Here is an 18,605-nt window from a genome sequence, read left to right on the forward strand (position 1 = left end):
AAGGGTAGAGGGGAAGGGAAAAGTGCAGGGGGGGGGAAAGGTAGAGGGAAAAGTGCAGTACAGGGTTATAGCATACAGAATAAATAACAAGAGCCAGCTGGTGGTAAGTGCAGACAAGTGCTGGGAAGGTGGGCTGTAGGGATACAGACACAGTCCCGCAGTGCAGGGGTTGCCAGGGAGGCAGTACAGGGGAGAGTGGCTGGGCCAAGGACCGAGAACGGTGAGTGGCCCAGTTGCAGATTCAGTGCAGTTTCAGTAATTTTAGCAGGGGAGAGGGGGAGAGAAAGCGGAGGCAAAGAGGAAGGTTTTGAGGTGCTTCCGGAACCGGAGATGGTTCTCCTCAAGTTTCAGGGAGGCAGGAAGGCTGTTCCAGAGGGAGGCCCCTGCAGCGGAGAGAGATCTGCCCCCATCTTTGGGCAAAAGGTAGGGTCAAATCTTCGGATGATCGATTAGGAGTTCACCTGAAATTAAGGAAGTATACATGGGGGGGACCCAAGCGCCCAATCCATCTACATGCCACCAAAAAGACAGCCTTCGTGGTGAGTAACACGGGACCAGGGATTGAAATGGGAGACCGTGAAAAGGTCAGGGTACAAGAGTAGGCATGGATCTGCTTCTTGGCTGAAGAGGACAGAATCCATGAGCAGTGAAGAGATCTAGGCCTTGCCCTGTGCCGTCCCCACAAAAGGAAGCTGAACTGCCCTGATTGCATCCCACTAGGCTTTAAGGGAGAAGTGTGACAAACCCCAAGATGACAGATCCCATCCTAAAGGAACTGGGGAATGCTACATTCTAGGGGAAGCACGTCTCCTACCGCACCCATGACAGCAAAATGGATATACTTTGTGAACCCTGGATGTATAAGGGAATGCCCCCTTGGAGGTCATGGCAGACCAGCCCCACCCTCTAAAGGTTCATGATGCCCATATACAGTTGTAGCTTGGCTGGCATGATCGGAGACCCTCCACTGACCATTGTATGTGGTAGGAGGATGGGAAGATGCTGCCAAGTGGTGGAAAAGAGGGAACCTGGGTCTTTCGTTCCATTAGAGAGATCAGGATAACACTGTAGCTTGGAGTCCTAAATACAGCAGGGCACCCCTTGGGGTTGAGAGAAATAAGGGGAAATGAGCACAAGAGGTCCTTGGACATTGAAGTGGTCATGATGTCTGTGCCCCCAAGCTATCAGATCTGGTACCCTGAACAGTATTGGGGCATCTGCACAGTTTCCTCTGAGGCAAACCGGTCTAGGACTGCACTACCAAAAGTTTGACGGACCTCTGTGAGAAACCTGAGGGTATCCGCACACCTACTCCCCTTGGATCATCTTCTCAGGTGGCCAGGAAAAGGCCATCGCTTTTCAATCCTGACCCTGGGGATGGAGATGCGAGGGAGGATTACCTGGGGTGGAGGGCCCCTGGGGATTGGGGAGAGGATGTCAGCAGTCGAGACATGATATCCCCTTTTTTCTTGTGAGCCCCCCCCTGCCTTTATAGGCTGTTGCCAATCACTTCCCTTCATTTCCCCTCATTCATACCTCTATAGTACTGGGACAAGGAAGAGGTGACTAGGAGTGGTACACACTAGCATGTCATTTCGCCACTCTCATACTGATGCGAGGAAGAGGTTTGAAGACTGTTGTGAGGGTCAGGCATGTCCCAAGAACACCAATAACTATGGTCAGTAAATTGGACTTGAGGACCCACACCTGTAACCTGTTAAATGGTTGCAGGTGCATAAAAGGTAGAGATGACAATGAGGAGGGCGAGACCAGCGGGAGAGAAGCCGGGCTGAGCGTGTCGCTCCTGCAAGCAGTCAAATCCTGTTGAGAAAGAGGCTGCCGAGGAGGGTCCCGCTTGGAGGCCAGGACACCGGCACATACCCAGGAGACACTGCGACTCCGAGCCTCGAGCGAGCTGGGAGCGGGTCAGGGCAGTTAGAGCCTCCATGGTCGGTTGCTCACAGCAGGAGCTGTGGGGCACAGGAGAGCCCATTTCTGCAAGCTACCGGCAGCGTCCGCGAGAGGCGAGTTGCTGGCAACCCACAGAGAGAATTCCACAGTGCAAGCGCTGCTTGCAATACTACAGAGATGTGTATGTAGAGCAGAAGAAGAGGAAAGCTGCCCGGATGAGCCGCCAGGGACCAGTGTGTACACAAAAGAAAACATTCATACCCGTGCACTCATGGGGGCTACAAAGGGGCAAATTTAATTGCCGAATAAATTAGATGTACAGGCTAAAGTGAGCCCAAAGTGAGGGGCTGTAGTGAACAAGACAAGCAAGTTGAACTGTAAGTGAAAGTTGAACTGTAAGTGAAAGAACGCGAATTAAGGACTATTGAATAGCAACCTAAAGGAAAGCTTGTGAAGCACACATAAGATACTGAAAGGCACTGAGAGGCAAAGAGCAAATCTTATGATATACAATGAAAAGCACGTAATGAACATTACTGAAGAGTGTGAAAGTAATGTGGTGAAGGAAAGCAAGCACCACAGAGTCAACTGAAAGAACACATTGTGGCAAAGCCAAGAGACTGGCAAGGAGGAAAACGCATTGTGGCAACGCCAAAAGACTGGCGAGGAGAAAGCAAAGTGAATGTGAACCAGAACACGGGTGCAGTGACAGAACCTGTGTGGGCAGGAAATCCTAGGGTTATCGGTTTGCGTGACCTGTAATGGGTGGACCGTGTGGTCCGACAACTGTGCCTACACCGAGGATATCCTATCTGTGAAAGTCAAGGAAACGTACAGATAACACATCTGCGTGTATGAAAGCAATTGAAGTGACGCATAAGAAAGCAATCTGTGTAAATTGTTAAGGAATCCGAAGTATAAAGTTGATCTGGAACTGGTTTTGAATATTAAGAGACTGAAACTAAGTGTAAGTTGACAAGCTGATGTCTTGGGGAAGGGAAACCTAAGACCTTATGAACGTTGTTGTTGCATTGGGGAAGGGAACCCCAAGACATTGTGGAACTGTCTTCAACGTGGGGAAGGGGAGTTGGAAAGCAAGCCACGAGCTGGAAGAAGCTCTGAACTTCATTTTGGAACACAATTTGATTTGTTGTTGACATCCCTACACATTGTTTAGCTTTAGTTGTGAGGGCAAGTATAGTTTTTGGACAGTTGCAAACCTTTAAGTTAAACTTACTGACTCAGACGATCCTTAGTTTCTTTAGGTAGGGAAAACCCACCTTAGCATAGGGCAAGTTAGGCCTTCAACCAGCCTGTCATTTAAGTTAATAAAACTATTTTTGTTTGAACGTTGAATCTGTTGTCTGTGACTTGCTTCATGATGCCTTAAAACTCAGAGAACACCTCTGGGGTTGGATGAAGAATTACAAATGATAAGAAGTTCCATTTGCTTGAGTCCGCTACGCTGTTCTCAACCCCCCACTTGCCCACACTGTCCCAATGTGGTATGCTGCGATGAACAGGAGGTTCCCATTTCACCCAACTCCCTAAACTGAAGGCTATCCTTTCCAGAGCAGCCGAGTTGGGTCAACCCTGCAAGTTGATATAAACTACGGATGTTGTGTTTTTGATCCTGACAGTCCAAATGGCACTTCACCTAGAAAGAGAAGAACTTCAAGGCTTTGCCGGCTACATTTAGGATCTTCTAAATGGGGGTTAGACATTTCCAGGGAGTGGCTAATTCTCAAAGAAAAGGCATTGCCCCACTCCTAACGGCTGGGATCTGTTATTAGGATCTTTGAAGGGGCAGTCTAAGGGAAAACCCCTCAGGAGGTTGGGGGGCAACCACAACTGAAGAAGCCCTCTGAGAGCTGGTGTCTTTGGGACTGGAGCTTCTTCAGGTATGATAGAGCCCAACGTCAGTGCAGATGTGACTTAAAAGGGGTGAGATATTGAAAGACCTGAGGAGTCACAGACACATGCTGCATCAACTCCATGGCCCTGAGTCACTACCTTGGTAGTGGCGTAGAACAGCAGCATAGTTTGGGCACCCAGCCTATGATGGTCCTGCTCCTTTCCAAGGAAAGGCACACCCTTCTTGAATTTGTGAAAAGGGGAGTGCCTGTGGCTTGTAGTTCCTGGGTTGGAGTCAAAGGTTTAGGAGAAACCAATGCTTTGTTAACAAGTTGCTTGTTCTCGACAGCACAGATTCTGCTTCCACCTGAGTGGCCCACGGAATTAACCAGTTTTAAGTACAGGAAGACTGAGACCCCTGTCTTGTCATGTAGCCGTGCCAGGGGCATCAGGATTTTTGGGAAGACCAGAGGGGCAGAGCATAGCCTAAATGGGAGGGATGCATAGTCTTAATGAGAGTCCTAAATGGTAAACCAGAGGAACTGCAGTATTCTAGGTAAATTGGGACTTGAAGGTAGGCTCTTTGTGACCCGGAGATGCCAACTAGCACCCCCTGAAGCAGAGGGGAATGATTCTGTACAATTAGATTCTGTACAATTAATCAGTCTTGTTCTTATATTCAGGAGGAAGCGGTTGATGTACTTCAAGTCCAGGGCCACATGCAAAAACGCTGCCAACTTCAGGGCTAGAAACACAATTGAGTAACAACCTTTTCACTCTCTGGGAAGAGGGACTTTGCCAATGACACCCTTCCTGAACATGTCTGTGATTTCCCCACAAAAGGCTGCCTTCTGCTGATCCCTCTCCAAGGAGTCCTAATGGTCCGGGAGCTTGGAGGTGTCGGACAATGATGTAGAACTCTTGATTATCTCCAGCACCCCGGGGCCCCTTATTAAACCCTTCAATAAATTGCTGAAGAACCAGAGTCTTCCTCCTGCCCTCCCATGGTTGCAGCTCAGTGAGGCAAGGGGTGTCTTGGTGGGTGGTTCTGCTCTTGCTGGTAGTAAGGAACTGTTTGGGCATCTCTTGAAGCTTTGTGTACCCCTGTTGTGTTGTTGTCCTGGTCTGTTTGTTAGTTGGAGGATTTGGAGCCTGAAGCATGGGACATGTTTAAACTCAATAGTCACTTAAAAATGTCAGCCACGGGCGGCGTGGCCAAGATGGCGGTGGTGCGGGACCATCCACAGTGAGCTCTGTATATGTCAGTTTGGTTACCACAGAAGTTGCGGGAGAGCGAATGCAGTAATCATGCGGTGAGCAGAGGAAGCCACCAGGAGAAGTTTTCTGACTTTGTTGAGTTTGGTGCCTCAGCACAGTATTGAGCCAGTGTGAGAGCGGCACCCACCGAGTCCTCTTTGGTGCCGGAGAGACGAGCGGGGGAGGTATACATCCCAGGCGGCCCTGGAGTTCCTCAGACCAACGATGGTTCCCCCGCGGGTACTCTTCCCGGGTGACACTCCCCAGGCTGCAACCAAATGTGAGGTGCTTTGGTCCCCGATGCACGGCAGAAGGGGCGGCCATCTTAGGTGTTGACAACTCTCTGCATGGCTATGGAGGGTAAAGTCAGAACGGAGGTGGCCATCTTTGTATGCAGCAAAGTCGCTCCCAGTTAAGAAGACCATAGCAACGTGAAAGGAGACCCGGGCGTACAGAGTGGTTGAGATCCCAGAGGAAATGAGTCTGAGCATCAATGCATGTGGGAAGGCTACAACTGGAATTGTCTTTTGTCTCTCAAGGTAGGACTGGGTCATTTGGAGGCTGAGTGGTCCCTTTGATGGGAGTGGTGGATCCCAGCTATTCTTTCAACAGGATACTGGCAGTTTGAACAAGGGGGCGTGGAGCTGAAGAGGGTGGCCTGGTATTAGGCCTTAGCTCTCTCCAAAACAACGTGGTGTTTTCCTCCTGTCTGTTAAGAGGGAGCCCTGAGCATCAGGCCGAATAGTGAGACAAAATGGCAACAGGAAAGACCAGAAAAAAGGACAAGGGGGCAGAATTAGACTTTTTTGCACCGCAGAGCAAACTGCTAAGTCAGTTTGACTCATGCCAGGCATCCCCATCATGAGACCTGGTATTGGCACTCTGGGGCACATTGAAAAGTCTGTCAAAGCTTGAGAGCAAATTTGATAACATGAGTGAAAAGGTGGCACAGCTCAACTCCAGAACCACTACTCTAGAACAGAGAACATCTGAGCTGGACCAGCAATGCACCCAAATGGCACTGGTGGTGCGCCAGCTGGGGAAACAAATGGAGGCGGTCATTAAGGGGAATAAAATGTTGGCGGCCTGGCTGGAGCATGTGGAAAATGTGGTGCGGGCAAAACCAGTCAGAATTCTTGGTCTCCTTTTGGGACTGGAAGTAGAGGAAGACTATATATGTCGAAAAGTGTTTCAGAATTTAAAATGCGCCTCCATATGAAGCCTTCAAACTCCGCAGTGGGTTCAACTGTCTGACCAGAGAGACAAGGAGAGAATCATGACTGCTGCTGCAACAAGAGACGACCTTAAATAGCAGGAGCAAATGATTCACATCTTCCCGGACCTGTCGCCCGTGACAGAGAAAAGGAGGACAAAGTTGGCGGTGCTTAAAGCCTTTCTCAGTGTACCAAGATGGCTGGCGTGCACTAGAGACGTGTGCAGGCGGACCTCGTCCCGGAATAATCGCATTGGCACGGTGGGCAGTCATAATTTCGAAAAAATGTCGAATGACAAAAATGTCGGAAAAAAAAATGTCGAATTCTGTTTTTTTTAATTATATATTTATTTTGGGGTCCGGGAGTAATAAAAAAATGGGTAAAACAAAAAAAAAAATTTAAAAAGAGGGGTTGGGGAGGGGGGAGGGCCCCCCCCCATTTAGAAAAAAAAGTATTGAAAAAAAATTCGACATTTTTTTTCTACTTTTTTTTCTCGAAATAATGACTTTCGACATTATTGTTTTCGAAATTATCACTATAAACCCATTGGCACATCAAGAGGACTCTAAATCAGCTGCTCCCCTTTCCCTGCGACAAGGAGGAAGCTGTGCTAAGGTCTAGGCCCCCACTGCCACCCGGAGGAGGAGTGACCAAATTAGGCTGGTAGAAACCGGGACAAGCAGCCCAGCCACACCCAAGATCCAGCACGGCAGACCAAAGGAACAGCAAGCGCAGGTGCGTCGGGAACACAGCTCACCCTTACTGGGCCACAGACTGCGCCCTTGCTGGAAGTGTGAGACACGGTCAGGAATCGTGCAGCACCGCATCCCCCGCGAGCTTAAAAAAAAAAAAAGGAAATAAAGGTTGGAAGGGAGGAGCAGCAAGACATTTGAACTGGCCATAATACACTGAATGTATAAGGAATAAGGTCCCCTCCTCCTCTAATGTTCTGAAAAGCCGGGTCAAGGATCACAGTGTTTTCTGACGCCTCAACCTATTCTGCTTACACTGAACACACGAGATCCACATCAAGGTTTCATGATCTCTGTAACAACGCATATTGACAACCCGGATGAGCACGCTCTCACCGCACAAGGTAAGGCATCCGCTGCCACCAGTGCACAAACTATTCTCTCTATCTACCAAGCCAACACCTGGCGCTATGCTGTGCTCCTCCCAGCACCGTCTAGCAAAACTGTGCGATCTGTGTCCCAGTGGACGAATCGTGTGTTACATAATTGTGGCAAACCAAAACCCCCCTGCAAAATCATTAGATATTGGGCCTCATAAGTTTCGCAGAACGTGTTAACGGGCTCCGCGAATGGAGGCGGACCCGTTAAACCCGTCCCGCAAAATTACGAGTTCCCCTCGCGGGACCCGGTAAGGAACGCCTGGTCAAACCAGGCATCGTTACCGGGTCCCGCGAAGGGAAGAGGGAGCTAACAGCGGGCCGGTCGTAATCGGCCCGTTGTTAGCTCCCTCTCCCATTCCCATTGAGCCCTATGGGGGCTCTTATGGGATGGGGAAGTTCCGGGCCCGGGTTCCCAGAGGGACGAATTACCGAGCCCTCCGACCTCAGAATGGCCTAGTAATTCCTCATTCTGGGAACCGGGTAAAGGAGCCCGGTTTGGCGGCAGCCATGAAGCTACTAGCTCCATGGCTGCCGCCAAACTCGTAATGATGCCCATTGTCTTTAATGTAAGCCAGTACCACCATCTCCCATCTCCCTCCCCATTCTTGCCTCCTGCCCTACCTACAAAACAAGCAGCTCCCTCACAGCCCAAGGGTAGCACTGACCAACACATTGCTAATAGCTACATCCAACTCGGGTGAACTCCATGACTACCACAGAAAACTCACACTACACCCTACCACCCCCACCCAATTCCTGCCACCAGCCCTCCCCACCCATCCCTCTGCTATTTTCTGAAAAACAGCTGCTCCCCACACCTCGCGGCAGGCCACACAACACTTACCTCAAGGAGACTGCGTTTCACTCCCACGACCCACCTTAGCAGCCTAACCAAACTCGCCCCCTTCCTCTCAAAACTTAATTGCCGTCGGGACCTACCCACAACCTGCTCGCTTGAACATATGATGAACACAGCAACTTTACCCACTTTCTTGCAGACTCCCTCTGCCAGCCGGTACACCTCCACCACCACCACCACCACCCTTAAAGTTTTACAGCAACAACCTCCTCCTTAAACAACACCCACCCTGCCCTGGGATCCGAACGAAAAGCTAAATTATGCTCCAGAACCTTCTCAACATCTCCATCAGTGTCGGCCTTGCATACGCCATCAGGGGAGATTCCAGAAAATCTGGCTCACCACCTCCACCAACCACCCACCTCCTCTCCCATCCTGCCTAATGTGCCGCCAGCCACCCCGTCACCTCTATCTCCAGCTAACCAGGTGGTATTGCTCAAGTGCTCTCTGATTAATGCATGCTCCCTTGGTTCCCCATGCAATCGGTATCCATGAATTATCTCATCATCAAACATCACCTGGACCTGCTTGCCATCACTGAATCTTGGCCCCACAGTGCATCAGGCCTTTTGCTATCGCAAGCCATCACCCGAAATTACTCCATCGTCAAGGTCAACTGCATAGTAGGAGGTGTTGCCTTCCTTGCCAAATCATCCCTTCTCATCAGAATTACTGATGATCTCCAAATGTCTGGGTGTGAAACGCTTCTCCTTAAACTCACCACGTATAACATCCTTCTTCTTTACCGGCAACCCTACTCACTCAGCCCACCTGAATCTGACATCCCCCTCCTGATCACACCACTCACAAAGCCAGCACAAAATTCATCATTCTAGGCGACCTCTACCTGGAATACAATTATCCTGGAGACAACAAAGCAGCCTTACTAGCCCAGTCCTTGCAGCAGATGAATTTCACCCAATCAGTCACTTGCCCTACACATGCTCAAGGACCCTTCCTAGTTGGGATTCTTACTACCAATACCACCATCAAAATCCTCATTTCCCTTGTTGCCTGGTCAGATCACTTACTCATAAAATGTGACCTCTCTCATCCCAAACTCCCCCCTATTATCACACCTCTGCCTAAAGCCATTCTGGCCCGCTGGACACGCACACGTACGCATGTGACACTCAAGCTTACTCTTACCTCCCTACTCTCCCACACTCTACCTGTTAACAAAAGCCCCAAAGACTTAGCGGATCACAACCATCAGAGCCTCCTTCTTACTATGGACCACAATGCATCCCTAAAATCTAAAACCCCAGAACCACATTTGCCTGCCAACACCTGGTTATCTGATGAGTTTGTTACACTCCATAGTAACAAGAGAGCCTTAGAGCACCACTACAAGAAACGCCTCACCCAAACAAACCACATGAATCTTGCAAATTTTACTAAGGCATACAAGAAAGCATTAATCTCTTACAAAACTACCTCTTATGATAGCAGAATATCATAGTTTGCCTCCATCCGCCGGTTGGTATGTCTTGCTGGGTACTGCTGCTTGGGTGATTGGGGCTGATTACTTGCATTTTGTGGCGAGCTGACTCTTTGAGAAAAGAAATACTTTTGATTTTTATTTACTTTTTTACATTTATTTTTTATTAAATGTAATGCTCCTCTGCCATGTTTGAAAAATGGCAGCACTACAGAGGTATTTTGGAAGAAGTGCCTGTGGTGTATCTACAAGGCCAGCTGGGCCACTCACTGCAGCCTTGTCGGATACTCCATCATGGCCACCGCATAATTTTATGCACTAGACTGTTTGCCGTGCCTCCTGCTCTACATCGTGTTTGGCTCTGCCTTTCTCTTTTGCACCCATCACAGGAACCGGCAGGCGAATGCCGGCACCCTGCCAAGGCCCACACTAGGCACCTTGACTGCCTCTCCTGCCTATTCATCCTGTGCCAGCAGAGGAAAGAGCAGCAGCCCCATCTCCAGAACACTGGAGCTGGCCTCCATCCGCCGACTGGTAAGTCTTGCTGGGCACTGCTGCTGGAGTGATTGGGGCTGATTACTTGCATTGTGGCATCGAGCTGACTCTCTGTGAGAAAATAAATAGTTTTTATTTTTATTTACATTTTAATTTTAAAGTTTTTGTTTAATTCTCCTCTGCCGTATTTGAAACGTGGCAGCACTACAGAGGCATTTTGGAAGAAGTGCCTGTGGTGTATCTACAAGGCCAGCAGCTGGTCCACTCACTGCGGTCTTATCCTATTCTCCATAATGGCTGCTGCATAATTCCATGCACCGGAGTGCTTGCCATGCCTGCTACCCTACATCGTGATTGGCTCTGCCCCTCTCTTTTGCACCTAACACAGGTGCCTGCAGGCGAACTCTGGCCCCCTCACAGGGCCCACACTGAGGCCCCTGTCTTTACCTGTCCAGGCTTTTACGGCTCAGAGGGTCCCCTCCTCTTTTCACCCTTGCTGCACATCATGGAACAGCCTGTTACCCCATGATCTTGGCCCATTTGAACTTTGTGCACCCCTCAAGAATACCTGTGAGTCATGGCTAGGCATTGTTTCTTTTTTCCCACTAACCCAAACAACTGTTGAACCAAGGTGTGTCTATGCCTTTCTGCCTTCCTTGCCTTACTTAATCATTCTTTCATTGCATTCTGTGTGTGTGGTGCAAATTCAAATCCAGGTGGGTTTTTTAACATCCCTGCATCCCTTATCATTGCATTCTGTATCTCTTGTGCAAAATGAAATCCAGGTGTGTTTTTTTTAACATATCTGCACCCTTTCTCTGTACTAAAGGGTTCCAGTGCATCTGTTTTCTTGCTTCCCTTAGCTACTAGGCCGCCTGAGTTTGTGCTTGTACTGTGCTGCGCAGCCCCTCCTCTATCTTCCTCCTATCCTCCGCCGCCCCTATGGCACTCGCCATCTCCCCTATCTTTTCTAACTGCTGTACTATCACCTATCCGCCCTCTCTCACTAAGTCTGGAAGAGAAAAGTTTAAAAAAGACATCCTGACCACTAACCATGGCCTACCTATCGCATATGCCTATGTCAGCGCAATATCCAGTCAGATTCTCACTGATGACCTCTTTCCTGTCCCCTCTCCAGATCTATGGACTCATCTAATCTCTCCTCTCACATTCCCACCCATTAATGGTAGCGCTAGGTGGGAAGTACTCTTGGCGGGCTTCTCATCTTCCAGGTGTATCATTAATGTCGATCACAATGGCGCTATCTTGGCTCAGGGTCCTCAACACAACCTCTTCCTCTTTGACCGGCGCTTGCCGTCCCTCATCAACTTCCGTCCCACACCTGCTACTCCTTCTTCCACTCTCTCTGCCCCCCCCTCCTCCGACTGGCGTACCACGCCCTTATAATCCTCATCAGAAAACTTTCAAAGGCGGTGGCTCTTGCATCTAGCCACACTTAATGCTTGCTCTGCCATCAAACACTCTGCCAACATCTGCCTCCTCCTTGAGGACCTTGACCTCGATATCCTCGCTCTTATCGAGAAGTGGTTCAGTGCCAGCTCAGTCACTGCCTTTGACTCGCTTCTCCCTGATGGATCAAAGCCGCGCTCTAACCACGCTGGCAGTGGGGTTGCCCTGATCTTCCCTGAGTGGGTCCCTTCTTCCCTCATACCCACCCAGCCTTACTCTTCCTTCGAGAGCCTAGTTTGCAAACTGATCATCTCTCCCACTTCCTCCTTGACAATCCCCACTATCTACAGGCCATCTGGCTCTACCACCCTGCTCCTTTCTGAATAGGCCGATTTCTCCTCCTCTCTCCTCTCATCCACCTCTAAACTCCTTTTCCTGGGTGACTTCAATATCCACCTGTACTCCTCAATTAAAGCATCCACTCTCTTCCATGACCTTCACACCTCGCTTTCCCTCTCCATGCTCCCCTCTGGTCCTACCCATTCGGCTGGAAACACCCACAATGCCATCATCGAAACTGATCTCTAGCTCTCCGCCCCACTCACCACCCCACTCCCTTGGTCAGACCACTCTCTCCTCTCACCTGGGCCCTCTTTGACATCTGATTGCACCTTCCCCAGCCCTGTCAACCTCATTCACGAACACCCATCCGATGAAACGTGTCAGATGCTGCCTTTTGCATCTACCTTCATCACCCCTCCCCCCCACCGGAGACTCTACCCCTGGCTCCGCTCTCAGCAACCTCCATCTTGCCATCACTAACACTCTTGGCATTCTTGCCCCAGTCATGAGGATCCGCCTGAAACATGCCTCCAAGCGTAACGCCTGGTACGACTCTGAACTTGCGGCCCTGAAACGTAAGTGCAAAGCTGCGGAATGGAAATGGCAGACCTCAGGCTCACCCTCTGACAAACTAGCCTGTCACCTGCTCCAAAGGCAATACTGATGCACCATTCGCTCCAAGAAAAGGGCCCACATCCAGGCCCACGTCACTGGTGCATCCAACAACACGGCTGAACTCTTAAACCCCTTAAGTGCCAAGGACAAGCTATCTCGTCCTTAGCACTAAGTTTGCAGTGTCAAGGACGAAATAGCTTGTCTTTTTTGGCACTCCACGTTGTGCAATCGCTGCAAAGCAGCAATCGCACAAAACTAAAATCCAGCCCCCGGGCTATGTGAGGAGGAGGAACAAGAACTCCATGATGGTTGGAGGTGATGTCCCCGGCCTTGGTCATCCGTCTCCCATCTGTGCCTACCGTCTCCAAGCACATCGGTAGTGCCAGGGAGCCCCAGGAGAGTCCCGACCTTTCCCAGGGGGAGAAGCTGTAACGCAGGCCAGCCAGAGCTCCAGGATAGTCTGGGGCGAGGGGGGTGATGTCCCCGGCCTTGGGCGGCTGTCTCCCGTGTGGGTTGACCATCCCCAAGTGCAGTGGCAGTCCCAACCTCCGGGGGTACATTCTATAATGCAGCCCAACCAGAGCTCCAGGATGGGGGCAAGGAGGGTGATGCCCCAGGCCTTGGGCACCTGTCTCTCATGTGGGTCGACCATCCCCAAGCCCAGCCTGGAGCTCTGGCTGAGCTGCGTTACAGCCATCCCTCTGGGGGAGAATGGGGACCCTGCCGGAGCTGCCACTTGACTTGGGGACAGTCAAACCACATGGGAGACAGCCACCCAGGCCAGGGACATCACCCGACAAATCCTGGAGCGCTGGCTTGGCAGAGTTACAGAAGTCCCCTCTGGGAAGGGATAAGGGACCCTGCCGGGGCTCCCTGGGACAGCCACTGCACTTGGGGATGGTCACCCCATATGGGAGACAGCCACCCAAGGCCAGGGACATTACCCCTGACTATCCTGGAGCTCTGGCTGCCCTGCATTACAGCTTCTCCCTGCAGGAAAGGTCAGGGACCCTGCTGGGGCTCCCTGGGACTGCTGCTGTACTTGGGGATGGTCAACCCACATGGGAGACGGGTGCCCAAGGCCTGGGACATCAACCCAACCATCCTGGAGCTCTGGTTCGGCAGCATTACAGAATGTCCTTCGGAATGCATAAGGACCCTGTCGGGGCTCCCTGGGACTGCCGTTGGACTTGTGGATGGTCAACACTTTTTCTTTTCCACCGAGGTAGGTGCACCCACACGTGTGAGGTACTGTTTTCATCCGGACACATGTGGGAAGGTAGGACATGTGTTGTTGGCGGCGTGTTACAGTAGTTTCCAGGTGGGGAATGTCTGAAAATGTTGTTTTCTTTCCTAAATTTCAGACTTTTCCGGGGCTTGTGGTAATAAAGCCCAGTGCGATTTGCGCAAATCAGACCTCTGTGGATTCCCACCAGTGTTTTATTTTCAGAAATGCATCGCGCTCCTTGTTTTCCTTGTTGCCTGCGACACCCCAGGCCCAAATGTGTAGGTTGACTCCCCAAACCCTTTGTGGTATAGCAGTTGTTTAGCCTTTTCTTTGCGCCCAGGTAGCTGCAACCACACATGTGAGGTACTGTTTTCATCGAGACACCTGTGGGAATGCGGGAAGGTAGGACATGTGTTGTTGGCGGTGTGCTTCGGTGGGTAGGAGGTGGGAAATGTCTGAAAATTGTGTTCTTTGTTTCCTAAATTTCGGACTTGGCTGGTGCTTGTGGGTAATTGTGATGCTGGAAATGCATTGGCGGGACAGGGCCTCCATATCCTTGTCCTTTATTGCTTTATCATGTGTGTTATGTCTTGTTTTCCACGCAGGAGTTCATTTGGGACTCCTGGTGGTGAGGCTCTTCCTCTTTTTGGTTTGGTGAAAAGACCCTTGGGATACCCTTATGGCACCCATGTGTTGGAGTACAACCCTGTACTCCCAGTGTATGTTTGTGGACACCTCTGTGTGGCACACAGAGCAGGGTATGGGCTGGTGGCAGCTACATGCTGAATTTGACAGGTGCTCTGAGTATCCTCCATTTTGGGGACCATCGTGCACCAGCTAGCGTTTGCCAAAGCTCCTTGGAAGTCACACCCTCGAAAGGCTGCCAACCGGAGAAAGGGACCGCCGCAGAATCGCGAAGCGAAGCGCCCGGACATTGAGGTCCATCACTGGAGCCGCAGTGTTCCTTTTCCTAAGACATTTGATCCAAGGCATCCCTTACTCACCATCGTCAACCGCTTTCGTCCTGCCAGAGAAAGTCAAGGCCGCCTACGACCGCGGAGAATCCGCTGGTGGGTTTCCCTCCACCCGAAGACCGCAGAGATGCTGACGACCCGACGCCCTTGCTGGGCCAAAGTTCTTCAGTAACTCTTTGCGGCAACGAACACTCGTCAAGGGGCACCGCACACTTCAGCTTGCAGGACTTTTTCAATTGATCATCACCGAACACCGCAAGAACCGAAGCTGCTGCCTCAACGCCTTTTGTTCACCTTTTCCTTGTGGGATCTTGACGATCAAGAAGGATCCGGCGACGACCCGATGTCGATCTCTGCTATTCCAGGTACATTGGGGTGGTAGAACCTTTTTAGAGGGTGGACAAGGCTTTTATTATATCTTATTTACAGGTTGCCCAGGTGGGGGGGATCCTCACACAGAACTGTGTCTATTGGTAGGGGCAAGTATTCTGCCTATTGTTTTAACCAACCTACTTTCCTCCTATGTCTATTTTTGGTTCACATTATTAACTGATTTGCATGATATTTGAACGGAGTACAGTTGATGCATTTTAATAGAATCAAAGAGTAACTGTTGTACCACATAGAAACTGTAGATATTTTTTTTTCAGAAATGCATGGGGTTGCCTGTTTTCCTTGGTGGCTGGGACACCCCACGCCCAAATCCGTAGGTTGTCCACAAGAGCAAATTCCTGCAAAATCTGCTCTGCCGAAACACTTGCTTGGGGTTACCAGTGGTTTGGCCTTCTCCCTTTGAGCCCAGGTAGGTGCACCCCCACATGTGAGGTACTGTTTTTGTCGGGACACCTGTCGGAATGTGGGAAGGTATGACATTTGTTGTTTCTCTTGGTTTTCATACATTTGCTACTGCACTTTGTTATGCAACCCTTTCATTTCCCAAATGTGACCTACATTTAGTCGCTGCTTTAGTCGCTGTACACTTTTGTAACCTGCACAAGTCACCTACCTTTCAAAAGGTCCACCTGTGCTCTTTCAAAAAACGTATGCTTGCGATTCCTCACCACTTTTGTTTTCCCTATTTACACATGCTAAGTATGTCTGTTTAGGCTGTCAGGATAAAAATCATGTGTACCATGGCTCAGTGTTTGGCTTGTGGTATTACTTGTTTTGTGAAACATTATGAAAAATGTATGTTTTCCTAACTGGAAGAGTCGGGGGAATGTAGCGGGTCATTGCTTTTCTCAATATTCACAAATCCATTACCTTGCAGGTCCAGCCATGTCCAGCACATATCTTTTTATCTGTAATATTTCCCCAAACTATGGGAATTTTCCCAACATAGTTGTTGCCTGACCTGCGCAAATCACCCCTTGCTAATCTTGCTTTCCCACTCTCCTCTTCAATTCCGTCCACGCATGTCCTGTTGGAAAAAAAAGGGTAAAATCGCCTACCTCTCACAAAACTGATGGTAACTTTATCGAAATGTTTTCTTGGCTTCCACTCAACCTGTTCTTGAACGCCTGGAAAATGGCGAATTCAGCACAGCAAACCATTTGTTCCAAGCTCTTACAAGGAAAAAAACCACAGGGTTCTTTCTACATAATTTTATTGGCATTTCCTGAAAAAACACAATGTGCTCTCTTTTTTGTTATTTTCTCTCACCCCCATACAGCAAACTAGGATTCCGTTATGACCACCTACATGTGGGAAGAAAAGGGGCCAAGTTTGGCTGAGATATCTGATGTAACAAAGAGGTTACAAGGGATTGAATAGCAACGTACCGAAATCGCCAATAAAGGGCTTGACACGGGGGGGGTGAGAGGGCATTGGCAGTGAAGGGGTTAACATCTGCAAGGAACTAGCCAGTCCTTCAGTTGTCTCCACCTCACCTCTTCCCTCCCAGGCAATGCACTGGCCACACACTTCACTGCAAAAACACAGGACATCCTGAGCACCCTTGCTTCTCTTTCCCACCTCCCCTTCCCCCACCCTCCTGTCACCTTTGACGTCCCATCCCCCCTCTGCCTTTCTCTCCTTCTCTCCTATCGCATCTGCCAAGGTCTCCTCCAGACAGGACTCCCCCCTGTTCTTCCAGAACTATCAAGGACAGTATTGGCTCTCTTGCCCCTGCACTTACTGATTTTTTTAATCGCTCTTTTGCTACTGGGCCTTTCCCCTCCCCCCTCAAGCACTCCCTGGTTCGTCCCCTCCTGAAAAAAACGTCTGCAGACCCGTCTTGTCCAGCCAACAATCGCCCCATCTCGATCACCCCCTTCCTTGGAAAACTCTTGGAGAAGCTGGTCTTCCCCCAACTGACCCAGCACACTGAGCTTGTTGGTTGCCTACACAACCAGCAATCTGGATTCTGAGCATCCCTATGCACAAAAACTACTCTCCTGAACACATGTGAAAAACTGCTCGCATCTCTTGATTGTAACTCTCCTGCCGTTCTCATTCTATTTGATCTCTCCTCTGCATTTGACACGGTCAACCATCCCATCCTCATAAAACGGCTCCAGAATACCAAAGTTATCTCGGAGTGGGCACTGAATTGGCTGACCTCCTTCCTCAATGACCGTCCCTTCCATGTTATCCTGGGATCTTTCTCCTCTCCCACCTCTATCTCCACCTGTGGCGTCCCTCAGGGCTCCAACCTTTCTCCCTGGCTCTTTAACCTCAATCTTGCCCCACTTGCACGCCTAATTTCCACCTTCTCCGCTTACTTCCATTGTTATTCAGATGACACACAACCCTTCTTCAAACTTCCCTCTGATCCTCTCCTTACTGCCTCCATCATTCCTGACTGCCTATCTGCCATCCAGTCCTGGTGTGCTTCCAATGATCTCTGCTTCAATGTCAGCAAGACTGAGATCGCTCTCATTGGGACTCCTGCTCCCTCTTTCATCCCCTCACTCTGCCCACCTTCTTCATCTGAAGCCAAAAACCTCAGAGTCCTCTTCAACTACTCTTTCCTTCCTCGCTCACTTCCTGGGCCTTGCCGAGAAGGCCCACCTTCAACTCCACCTCGGCAAAGGAAGCCTTCCTTTCCTCACTTTTCCCCAGAAGCTCAATGTCAGAGCTCTGGTACTCTCCAGGCGTGACTACTGCAAAAGCCTCTTCCTTAATCCACCCTCTTCCTCTCTACGCCCCCTCGAGCTAATCCAGAATAGGGCTTGGAGACTTATCCTTGGCCTCAAACCCAGGGACTGCATCTCTCCAGCCCTAAAAACTGTCCACTGGCTCCTGGTTGCTGCAAGGATCAAATTCAAGTCCCTCTGCATCATCCACAAGGCTGTCTGGGGCCGGGGACCATGCTATCTACAACTGACTCAGTAAATCTTCTCCCTCCAGATCATTGCGCTCCCCCGGCACCAACTCTCTGCATGTCAAGCGATTCGTTAAACGGCGAGCTGGTGGACGATCTCTTTCCTTGGCTGGCTCCCTCCTATGGAACAGCCTCCCCCTTCCTCTTTCTCTTGAGCCGGATCGCCTCAAATTCCGAAAGCTCCTCAAGACTTTGCTTTTTACCTCCTCCCTCCTTTGCTAATCCCCACAGTTGCTGAGATGGGTGATCAGAGTCCTTATGTACCCACCGGGGTCCTGGCCTCTCACCCCCAATCGCCTGCAGCCTCACCCACTGCCAGCACTTGATTTAGGGGGCCACTGCCTGTGCTATCACAGGTCTGCACCTATTTATCAGCAGTTGACCACTCTCACTAGATGATCTCTGCCAGACACTTAACAGTTTGCAACTTATTCCATAGCACCTCCCTCCTTGTTACTCCTAGCACTTACCCCCATACCTCTCTCTGCACTTGAGCGTTCTGAATGCTCACACGGCCTGATAGGACCGCCTCTCTCTTTCAATTGTTA

The sequence above is a fragment of the Ambystoma mexicanum genome, chromosome 2p, assembly GCF_040938575.1.
Source record: "Ambystoma mexicanum isolate Mex_15411 chromosome 2p, UKY_AmexF1_1, whole genome shotgun sequence".
Taxonomy (NCBI): Eukaryota; Metazoa; Chordata; class Amphibia; order Caudata; family Ambystomatidae; genus Ambystoma; species Ambystoma mexicanum.